General features: G+C 35.8%; 1 protein-coding gene across 1 annotated transcript in view; it reads left to right on the forward strand.

The window, feature by feature from the left end:
- The window catches only part of Mnat1 (MNAT1 component of CDK activating kinase), a 226,978-nt gene that overhangs the window by 213,929 nt on the left and 540 nt on the right, over positions 1 to 12,509 (forward strand). The window lies entirely within an intron of this gene.

A 12,509-nucleotide genomic window follows, 5' to 3' on the forward strand; every position in this document is an offset into this window, starting at 1 on the left:
GCCCGCCTACCTTGCAGGAGTGATTGGAAGCTCTGTTCAGCTGTGGGCCACTGGGCCTTTTCTGCCGGTGGTCACCGTTCCGCCTACCTGCTAGGCGCTGGGGGTGGGGGGCGGCTCTGCCCCTCAGCAGGCCGCTGGGCCTGCTCTGTGGATGGTCACAGTTCCCTCTACCTTGCCAGCGCAGGGGGAGGGGGCGGCTCTGCCTCTCAGCAGGCAGCTGCTCCTCTTCTGCTGGTGGGTCGCAGGCCCGCCTACCTTGCAGGAGTGATTGGAAGCTCTGTTCAGCCGTGGGCCACTGGGCCTTTTCTCGGTAGTTATATTTTTAACTTTTTGAGAAATCTCCATCCTCTCTTTCATAATGGCTGCAATAATTTTTATTTCTACTAACAGTGTGTCAGCATTCCTTGTTTTCTACATTGCTAGCAACTTTTGTGCTAGTTCTCTACATTGCTAGTGACTTTTGTGTTTTTGATAGTAGCCATTTTAATAGATATGAGTCAATATCTCATTGTGATTTTAATTTGTATCTTCCTGGTAATTAGTGAAGTTAAGAGTTTTTAATATACCTGTAAGCCAGTTGTATGTCTTCTTTTGAGAACTATCTATTCAGGTATTTTGCCTATTTCTCAATTAGAGATTTTTCTTACTATTGAGTTATTTGAGTTCCTTATATGATTTGGATATTGACTCCTTATCAGATTTATAGTTTGCAGATATTTTCTCTCATCCCATAGTTGTGTCCTCACTCTGTTGTTTACTTTATTTGCTATATGGAAATTTTTTTTTCTTTTGAGGTAGTCCTATTTGTCTGTTTTTGCTTTTGTTATCAGTACTTTTGGGGTTATATCTAAATGTTATTGCTCAGAACAGTGTATTTGCAATTGACAACAACTTTTTTTCTTTATCAATTGCACTTACCCTTATATTTTATGGTTTTCATGACACAGTAAGCCTTCTTCCTATGTTTTCTTTTACTAGTTTTACAATTTTAGGTCTCATATTTAAGTCTTCAACAAACATTTTGAGTTTATTTTTGTATGTATGTAAAATAATGGTCTAATTGCATTCCATTCCATGTGGCTAATTCTCTCATCATAATTTGCCGCAGTCTGGCTGGGCACAAAATCACGAGCCACTCACAGCCTTGTAGATTCAAACAGCAGTTCTTTATTCCCGAACTCACACCGGCACTCTACACACGTTCTGGGGGAATTCACGTTCTGGATCCCAAATACCCTCTGAATCCCATGAGAACTCAACGGGAACTCTAGGAGCGGGCGAGCCTGAGGCAGCAGGATACGCCCTATTCCCAGCGGGGTACACCTTAAACCTGGAACCGCCCTAAACCCCAATCCGCCCTAAACCCAGATCCACCCTGGTCCTTGAGCAAGGTCACCTTACATGCAATGACACTGCAAATGACCTGGGTCATGCCATGCGTCATTCTTACTTAGCAATGGCCCTCAGCAACAATTTGTTTAAAAAACTTTTCCCCCATTGTATTTTCTTGCCACTTTTATTGAAAATCAGTTAACTATATATGCTTGGGTTTATTTATGGGCTTTCTATTTTATTCTATTGGTCTCTATGTCATATTTTTGGTCTGTATTATGCTGTTTTGATTATTATAGCTTTATAGTAACATATCGAGATTGCATGATGTTCACTTCCAGTTTTGTTTTGTTTTGCCCCAAGATTGATTTGAGTATTTATTTGTGGTTCCCTATGGATTTTAGCATTTTTCTTTTCTGTTGCTATGACAAATGTCAGTAGAGTTTTGATAGGAATTGCATTGAATCAGTAGATCATTTTTGTGTACTGGGTACATTTTAACAGTGTAGATAGACCTTCCCCAGATTAACAGTCATTCAACATAATGACTGTTTTACTTTAGGATGATGAGAAAGTGATACACATTCAGTAGAAACTACCTTAAATTTTGAATTTTGACCTTTTCCTGGACTAGTGATTTGTGGTACAATATTCTATTATAATGCTGGGCCATTTAATCTGAAAGTGTAAAAAAACTAATTACATTTAAAATAATGACTAATAAGTAAGAATTAACCATTGCCATTTTGCTAATTATTTTCTGATTGTTTTGTAGGCTTTTTGTTCCATTCTTACTCTCTTGCTATCTTCTGTGATTTGATTTTATATATATGTATAGTGGTATGGTTCCATTCCTTTTTCATCTGTCATGTATCTACTATGATTTTTTTCTTATTTGTTATCATGAAAGGCTGATGTAAAACATATTTATACCAGTGTATTTGCAATTGATAACAACTTTTTTTCTTTATCAATTGCACTTACCCTTATGTTTTATGTTTTCATGACACAGTGTATATCCTTTTACATTGTGGATCCATTAATACATTATTGTAGTCCCTCTTCTTTTTAAAATGCTTATGGGGCTGGGGTTGTGGCTCAGAGGTAGAGTACTTGCCTCGCACATGTGAGGCACTGGGTTTGATCCTCAGCCCCACATAAAAATAAATAAGAACAAAATAAAGGTATTAAAAAAACACATATGTGTTTAATACCTTTAAAAAATGTTTATGTATTTTAACCTTTATAGTAAAATTGTAGGCAATTTACACACCACCACTGACTACTTTGAATTTGGCTATATATTTAACTTTGCCAATGAGTATTATACTTTCATATGTTTTCATGTTACCAATTAATGACCTTTAATTTCAGCCACCCTTTAGCATTTTTTATAAGGTAGGTCTAGTGGTAATGAATGCCATCAGCTTTTGTTTATATAAGAAAATCTTTATCTTTTCCTCATTTCTGAAGGACACCTTTGCTTTGTAAAATATTCCTGGTTTACTTTTTTCCCCCCTTTTAGCTCTTTCTATATATTATCATATTCTCTTATTATTTGCAAGGAGTCTGAGAAATTTGCTAATTATCTTACAGAGATCTGCTTTTCTCTTTCTGCTTTCAAAATGCTCCCTTTGTCTTTGCTTTTGTGTGTGTGTGTGTGTGTGTGTATGTGTTGTTGTTGTAGTGGTGGTGGTGGTGGTGTGTGCGTGTGTGTGTGTGGTGCTGGGGTTTGAACCCAAGGCCTTGTGCATTTGAGGCAAGCACTCTACCAACTGAGCTATATCCCCAGCCCTTGTCTTTGCTTTTTGACAGTTGGAATATAATATGTCTTGGGTTGAATCTGACGCTAGATTTTTGAGCTTCATATACCTGAGTCCTCATCTTTCTCCCCAGAGTTAGAAAGTTTACAGCTATTATTTCTTTGAAATGTTTTTTCTGGACTCTTTTTTCTCTCTCTCTTTTCTTTTTCTGAAATTTTTTTACTGTGAATTTTAGCTCTCTTGCTGGTACCCAGTAGATCTTTTAGACATTCAGGTGGCAAGCCACAGGCAAAAACACAATGGTCAGGGCCAGTGACAGGAGTGTGAACTACCTTCAGGAGCTAGCTGTGGGTATGTCTCACCCACGACCTGCACAGACGAGACAAACTAGGTTTAAAAGAGCTACCTGCAACATTAAACTAAGAAAATGGTGAAAAAATCACACAACACAGGCATGTTTTTCAGATTGAGGGCGGGATGGCTCTGCGACCTTAAGGGTCAGCTTTCACACTGGAAAGAACACTGGAAAAGAGAATGTGAGCCCAGAATTCCTTTGCTTTGTGTTGTCTCCTGGTCAGCAGACTGATTAACATTTTGGCAAGTCACACCCATCTTAGATGCTGTGTGATATCTTAAGTAGAGCTAGAGGGGGAGGCACACCTGCATCATGTGATCAATCCCTTGACAGGGAGTTCGAAGTGCCAGGCCTGTGCCCTCGAGAGGCAACTATGTGCAACACAATCCACACACAGCCCACGGATGGCTTGTGACTGGTATACATGTGGCAGGTGGGTATCATTGCTTTTGCAAGCATTTACAAACAGTGTTTGTACTGCATCCCTGGGCTAATGTGGCTATGTGGAAGAAGGTCAGAGAGGTGATAGTTCAGGAATCTGGAGCAAAAAACCACAGAAGCCAAAGGGAGTCACTGCAGCTATACTTATTGTTGGTTTCCTTTGTAGTGAGAACTTGCTAGGTTTCTCTGTGTAGCAAGCCCCGGAGTCCACCATGGCAAAAACTGTGGGGTCCTTAGTGGTCATACAGGGTGGGGAGGGAGGTGCACAGTAGCCAAAAGGGCTGTCAAAGTCCTTGTCAGAGACAGTTACTGGAATTCTATGTGAAAGAATTCCCCACGCAAAGACACTTCGCCGGGAGAATTCCAATTTTATTGCAAAAAGCTGTGTGCTTATATAGAACTAAGGGGGAGATGGTAGGGCTTAGATAAATGGCAGGCAACCCGTTTATTGGCAAGTTCTTTCAGATGTCAGCTCCGGAGCCCAGGAATTAGTTCTCATTGGGGCTAAGGTTCCCCGCCAGCGAGATTTGAAATTGGCGCCGGCGGGAGAGTTCACACGGGCAGGAACTTTTCGCGCCACTGCAGAAAAGAGGAAGGTAGGAAGAAGAGGTGCTTAGGTGCCATGTTGGGGTTTTTTCTCTGGGGTATGGCTGCCGTTTATACTTTTCCCAACACTATGCAAGACAGGCCACTGAGGACTATGGTAGTTCCTGTGCATAGCTGATATTTATAGCCTCCATCTTTTTTCTTTGCTTCTGGCCATACCAGTTTCTTTGATCTTGCTGTGGTATAACTGATGCAGCTCATTCAGGCAGTACCATCAATGGCTGGGGAAGCTGTTCTCCATTTTCATGCAAAGGGACATCACAAGCTAAGGAGATCCCTCTCCCGGTTGAACAGTACTTGCCTTGGGAAGGGGATAATGTAAGCAAAATAAAACTGTTCTTCCTACCTTTTTTAGTGATTATTCTCAGGGTTGTTTTTTATTTTGTTTTCTAGAATACTGCTATTTTTTGTTTTCTTTGTAAGAGCATCTTCCCTCTTCTATGTAACTAGATACCTGGAGGTTGACCTTTATACTATTTGCTTATTTTTTTCCCTCCCATATCCACACACTCCATTGACCTCTAAATATTGCTTGTACCAGTACTTTTCTTTATTTCCACTCCCACCACCCAAATCTAAGCCACCATTGGCTCAATCCTGGACTAGAGAGACATTCTCCTAAGGAGTCTTTCTATAATTTCTCTAATCCATTTTCTCTTTTCCATCTGTTTTTCTCTAATTCATTGTGCAGTAAGGATAATTCAAATTACTGTGTTTATAATGACTTGGCTTCTCATTGGCCTTTGAATAGAATTTACAGTTCTTAACGTGGCCTGTGGAGCTGACTTTGGTATGACTTTGGTATATCTTCTGCCTGCATCTCTAACCTCCTTTGGGGCTGGATCCCCACTCCACCCCCATATTCAATACATACTGTGGCTCCTTGCCACTTCATATATAGTCTTACCTCTGCCTGAATTACTTCTAAGCCTCTCCTTCCCTTTGTAACTAATTGTTTTTCATCCTTTGGGTCTAAGCTTAACTGTCATTTCCTTAAGTAGACCTTTTCTGATCATATTATGTTGGCTTCCCTGTTTATCCACATTCATATATCTGTGACTTTTTCACTCATAATATTCATTATTTAACATTTTTTTCTGTTGGATTATAAGATTTATGAGAATATGGAATCGTTGCTCTATTTTATTATCAGGGTTGCTTCAATGCCTGGCATGTAATAGGCACTTAGTTGTTTGTTTTTATTTTAAGAATGAATGAGCTACACATCTGAATTTTGGCATTTTGTCTCCCCTGGATAAATTACTTATCCTGCCTTTATAAGACTATGATGAAAACTCTAGCACATACATGTTACTAACATGGAATTACATGTTAGCAAAATTGCATTGAACAAACCAGAATCAGGCACTAGTAAGAATGTTACAATAGGAAATTTAATTTGTATGATATCTGTTGTATTTCCATGGAAGTGGCACTTATTTCTCATTGGAATACACAAAATCTAGGCTTTTATATTATTTCCTATTTTAGTTTCTTGTGAAACTTTGCATTCTGTTATTATCCTGAATACATTTATAAAAATGAATGTCACAATGTTTTAAAATTAGTATTAAAAACATTATTTATACCATTATCTATGTAATTTCATCTGAGCATATAAGAATAGTATAGTAGTCCCCCCTTACCCATGGTTTTGCTTTCACAATTTCAGTTGTTATCAGCTAAAGTCTAAAAATATTTAGTGTTAAATTCTAGAAATAAACAGTCTTTAGCTTTCAATTGCATGCTGTTTTGAGTAGCATGATAGAATCCCTCCCACTATCTCTCACCCATTGTGAATCATTCCTATGTTCAGTGTATCCACACTGTACATGCTACCTACCCACTAGTCACTTAGTACTCACCTCAGATATCAGATTAACTGATATGATATTGCAGTGCCTGTGTTTAACCCTATTTTACTTAATAATGGCCCCCAAATACAAAAGTAGTGATGCTGGCTATTTGGATATGCTAAAGAGAAATGTGCTTCTTTAAGGGAAAAGGAGATAGTTCTTGACTTAAGAAAAACAATTGTAGGCCGAGGTTGCTGAGGTCTACAGTAAGAATGAATCTTTGTATCCATGAACTTGTAAAAAAGATAAAAGAAATTTGTGCTAGTTTTGTTGTTATACCTCAAAAGGCATTAGATTTACAGGTGGAAAATATAAATAGAAAAAGGGATTTGAGTAATATCAATGTTTTGCAGCAGAAAAGCATTGAGTTTATGTGGAGACTTCAGCAAGGGGTCCTCTGAAACAAGTTTCAAGTCATTTACTGCAAACGTGAGATGGCTACACAGATTCAGGAAAACATTTGAATTTAAAAAATGTAAAATTATGGGAAAGGCTCTATTTAATGATTTAAAAAAGCTACTACCAAATTTCTGACAGAGTTGGAAAAGTTGAACAGCAAATCTACAATTGTGATGAAACAGGGTTCTTCTGAAGGAAAATGCCCAATAGAAACTCTATTCATAAAGTGCAAAGAAGTCACCACGGCATGAGACATGGAAGTACAGATTAATTCTGGTAACAAAACTGCAAATCAGGCATGGTACTCAGAAGAATTCCTGTGCTCTCAAACACAAAAATTGTATTTTGAGAGCAAGAGAGACCATATTTTCATAACTTTTGAATACTGCTGTAATTCATCTATTACTAGGCACTGTTAATCTCTTACTTTGTTCAATTTATAAATTTAACTTTATATCATAGGTATGCATGTATAGGAAGAAATATAGTATATATAAGATTCAGTATTATCTGCAGTTGCAGGCATCCATTGGGGTTCTTGGAACACAGCCCCTATGAATAAGTACTGTACTGAAATTAGCCAAACATATAATAAATACTCTGTTGTTGAGATAAACATTTTTTTATTTTGAAAAGTATATATAAGATCTGTCAAAAATCATATGGTCCATTAGCTGCTGTTAAGTTTATTTCATAACACCTGATTCCTGTGTTTGTTTGTATTATATAGTCAGAATCTATCCTTAGACATCTATCACTTGAGATATTCAACTCTACCAACAATAGGGTTCATAGTGTACGTTACATTCAAGTACCTATATCCTCTATATGTACTGTAGTTCACACTTAAATCAAGGAAGTATCCTGTATTATGTAATTAACCTTAACTTCAGTGGTAGCTCCTAAAACACCTAGTGTGCATAAATTTGATAGCAATAAATTGCAGTTTTCTTCAGTTATACATTTCTTCAGAATACCATATGACTTTTTAAATTTCTAAATCTGAGCATTGGTGTTTGCATGGTCTAAATCTCTGGCATGATTGTTTGTACTGACATCCTTTAGTATAAATTTGAAATCACCTGATTAAAAAAACAAAGAATAACATGATGTCTATCTGTGAAAATTTGTTACATTTTAAAAGTGGAGTTCATGAAACCATGTGCTTTAACCAGACCACCCTCAGAATTATGGGAAATATGTCTGAATTATAATGCCTTTCCCCATTTATCTTAGAATATATGATTATCCATCTCCCTCTGTAGACAGTTTTATCTATTATTCTGATATTGTGTTTCAGTTAGGACATGTAAGCACTAACTTTAGTTTTTAGAAATGTTTCTGATTTTTAGTGATAATTATATTAATGAGTACCCTATTGTTTTGTTGGCCCCTCCCCAATCTCCCCTGCCTTGAATGCAGGGACATTTAACCACTGAGCCACATCACCAGCCCTTTTTATATTTTATTTTGAACAGGGACTTGCAACGTTGCTTAGGGCCTCAGCCTCCCAAGTTACTAGGTTTATAGGCACTGTAGTTTTTAAATTTCACTGAAGTATACTTCAAGTTGTTAATGTAAATATTTTATAAATTTGGCTGAACTTCTTACAAGAGTTCTTGGTCTTGACAGCTGACAGCAGCTAGGTGATCTCTCTTAATGGACAGCTATCTTTGAATTTTGTGGGTTGGGACACAGATATGTTTGGAATTGGTGTTTAACACATGATAGAAAGGAGGGAAGGTAGGAGAACATGAGTCATCTTGTAAAGAGTCTTAGTCTCTAGAGTTCACTGCATTTCTTAGTTTGAACCAATCTAAGTTTTGAAGTCTTTATATGGCCTGATAATTTGAAGTTGAGAGAACTAATGTGAACTTCAAGTTTTGATTTCAACTTGCTTAGAGAATTCTAGATTCTCTAGAGCTAGTATGTTTCAAGGATTATCGTGAACAGATTATGGCTGGAGGGGAAGAATGCTGCCTCTTGGTATTATTGAATGACAACCCCTGCCCTCTGCCCTAGCTAAGAACTCAAAGCATTGTTGAATAGCACTAAAATGAGCTGAGACAAGACTTGGGCCAGATGGTCAGTATAGGGCTTTAAAAGAAAGGATAAAAGAGTAATCTCAGAGACACTTTCTTATGTTAAGGGACTGAGAAAATGAAGTCTGTCTGAAGCCAAGTGTAAATTATACCACCTTCTTTGGGAGTAAAAGCTGCTATATATTACAACAACAACAACAAAGGCAGTGTAGACAATCAAAGTTTAGGAATAAACCTTCAAGTGTATTATTCTAATGCTTAGTTCTTTCTTACTTAACTTTCAGGACCCATTGCTCCTTTTTCTTCCCTGCTTCTCCAAAATCTATTTGAACAAATTTCGATGGATAATAATAGCAAAGGAAGGATTAACTTTTAGAGCATAATTATAACATAAGATGCCCTTTGTCCAAGAATTACATTAGACATGCATGCTTTTGAAAACATCCCTTTTTTAAAAAAAGAAAAACTTATTAAGAAATAAAGATATGAATTTTTAAAAACCTGAGTTTAGTCTGCTTTCAGTAAAATAAGGTACAGGTATCAAAATTAAGCAAACCACTTTTTCTTTCCTGTTTTTTGCTTATAAGCTTTACACATATTTAAAATAAACCCATGAAAAAACAGAAATAGTGTTCTGGGATTGGCTACGTAGACCAATTACCACCAGCCTCCAAAACCCAACTGAGCTTAAATTTTGGAAATAAATTTGACTAAGACTTCTTCCTCATTCTCTTATATAATGGTTTACATGAAATGATACTCACCTCTGCCAGAAACCCCAGGAATCCTATTCAGTGATTTATTTTTAATGGTCATGGAAGAATTAAAACAACAGAGGTGAGGATTAGGGTTAAAAAAAAAAAAGTCAGAAAAATACTATATTCTCATTGTGTGGTTTCAGTGTAACAAATCTTTAAAAATACTTGGGCATACCACAATAATTAAAGGGCTTAAGAACATAAAATAAGGTACCTAGAAAATAAAAGCCCACAACTGAATAAGAATGAATTGTTTTATTTTTTAATTAGAATTTAATGTAGGTTACCATGGTGAAAATATTTAGAAGTACTTAGCAGTAACAGTTTTGTGCAGCCCTAGAAATCTGAAACAACAATATAAATAGGCAGGACTCTTAAAGACTCATACTCACAGACAAGTTTAATGTGAGTGATTGCTAGAGGGGGAGTGTATTTTCTTCAGAGCTATGCAAAGAAATTTTAATTGACTTGATTTTGGCAGTTAGAATCATACAACTTAGCTTTAATAACTCAAATTTTAAAATATTTGCTCATTGCTCTATATTATGACTATTCAAGAAATACTATTTTTAAACACTAATCATTTTAGATAAACTATTAAAATACATTTATGGCCTCTATGAGTATGACTGTTTATTACATTTTACCTATAAAAGCTGAACTGTTTTATATACTCTTTATGGAAACAGTGCACAGTCATAAATTAAAAGATGCAACTGTTTTGGATATTTTACTGGTGGTCCTGTGTTTTCCTGCCAGCGGTGCAGCTGTTTCAGGTTTCTCAGGATAACATATAAAAAGTTGTATGCACACTACAAGTTTATGATGGAATTGCCAAGCCAGAGATGGTATGACTCAACTTTCCCAGAAGCAAGCTGTACAAAATGTGATTAATCAAAACAGTTAGCTGTACAGTGGTTTGAATCACAGCTATGAAAACCAATCCTCATTTTGTAATAGTTGTCTTCTTAGAGTTGACAAACATTTTCTGGTGGGTGGCTTCTACAATGAGTGAACAGTCATTGGAGCTAAGACTATGCTTTCCTTTTGAGGATCTGAGGAAAGAAAGCAACATCATCTGGTGTGTAGTTAAAAATTAACTAGAAACTTGTGTCAGGAATGGAACATTTCATTTCCAATTTGCCTGTAAAAATATTACTCACTTCTTATTTGTATGGTGGTTATTAAGTTCCTTTTGAAGCCAGGTTGATTTTTTTTAAAAGTTTTTTGGGATGACTTTATATCTCATTTCTTATGCATAAGAAATCTTAACAGTTGACATTTTATTATATTCTGGAAGGTAATAAGCAGATAACTTTATAACCATATGGTAGATTTGGCGAATCCCTATTTAAGTCTAACATGATCTAAAGCTCTAATATTTGACAGTAACTGCTTAATAATGGTAGTATTCAAAGTGTGATGCATCCTAGGAGAGTATGTAAGATGGGATGTGGGGAAATATCAAAACTTTTATCTAAATTTTTTGTCTCATCCTTTGAATTATCTATTTATACATATTTTATAATATTTTAATATGAAGAGCACATTTTTTCAAAATAATTAAAATAATTTACTACAATAATATGTGTATAAAGGTTACATATAAAAGCATATAGTGATTTTTTTTAAAATAAGTATACAAATTTTGGAGATGAATGTGCAGATATTTTGTCCTGCTATAAATATAGTACCAAAATAGTTTTAAATCATTGCTCAATAAATATTCCTTTCTCCCTTCCCCTTTCTTGTTTCACCCTTGGCAGAGTAGCAAAGAATTAACACATTAATTTGTGGCATTGTGAATAAATTCTAGCCAATTTCAGAAGCTTAACCTGCATCTTATTTTGTCCACTTTTTCTATTTGGTCTCTTATGTTGCCATATACTTTTCACTCACACAAGCTTATTAAATATGGATACAATAAAATACCAACTTATTATGTTAGAAATATAAGTTGCTCATGCATTAAGATCTTGACACACAGGAAGTTTGAATGAATGAGTAGAAAATGTTCCAAAGTATTAAAATGTTCTGGTACCTGATTTATTCATTTGCTACACCCATAATTCTAAAATGGGTGAAGCTGCTTTACTTCCTGAGACCTGAAGAAACAATGTGGTTTCCTAACCAGACATTAAAGCAATGCTATAAATATTTGTTTTCCAGTAGTGTTCATAGTCATGTTAAATAGTTGTACCTCCAATTAGGATTGTCCTTTTTTTTTTTTTTTTTAGGCCTGTTTTATCTATTTTCATCAAGGTAAAAAAGTTTTAATTGCTGAAAAGACTGCTTGTAGTTGAAGAAAAATTATGTCTATTTTTTTGAGGCCAAAAGACTCTTCTGTACTTATTATTTGAGACATTATTTTGATCTCAGACTCAGTGTAAAAGTTAAAAAAAAAAAAAAAATTCTTGAACATGTGATTTTTCTAAGGTTTCTCTTCCTACAAAGAAGAAAATATACTTTTGAAATACATGATTTTGAAGGAACCAGTGTGTTCTCTCTCCTCTACCCCATTTTTTTAAACATATTTAGGAGTTTGCGTTAAAGCGTTTATGCAAAAATATTAGTACTATGGTAGAGTTTTGTTACTGTGTATTTATTGAGTATGCCAGAAATAGAGCATTTGTTAGGTGTCCAAACAAAAGCCAACAAATAAGTCCTGAAAATTGTGACGCAGTGAACATATTAATAGCAAGTATTATCTGAAACCTTCAGAATTGCTTTTAAATATTACTGTAATTTGCTTTGCTCTGTAATTAAGTAGTAGTGTAGACACTCCATGTATACTGTGTTTCCTTTTGAAAGGTAATGATCCACTTATAAAAAGCCTGAACATTTCGGTCTCAGAATTCCTCTTTAAAATTGAAATCAGTTTTGCTCTTGCTTTGTAAAATGTTACCAATTTGTGTGTGCTTTTTATATCAGTGTTATACTTTGTTCCCCCCCCCCCC

The sequence above is a fragment of the Marmota marmota genome, unplaced genomic scaffold (assembly GCF_001458135.2).
Source record: "Marmota marmota marmota unplaced genomic scaffold, marMar, whole genome shotgun sequence".
Taxonomy (NCBI): Eukaryota; Metazoa; Chordata; class Mammalia; order Rodentia; family Sciuridae; genus Marmota; species Marmota marmota.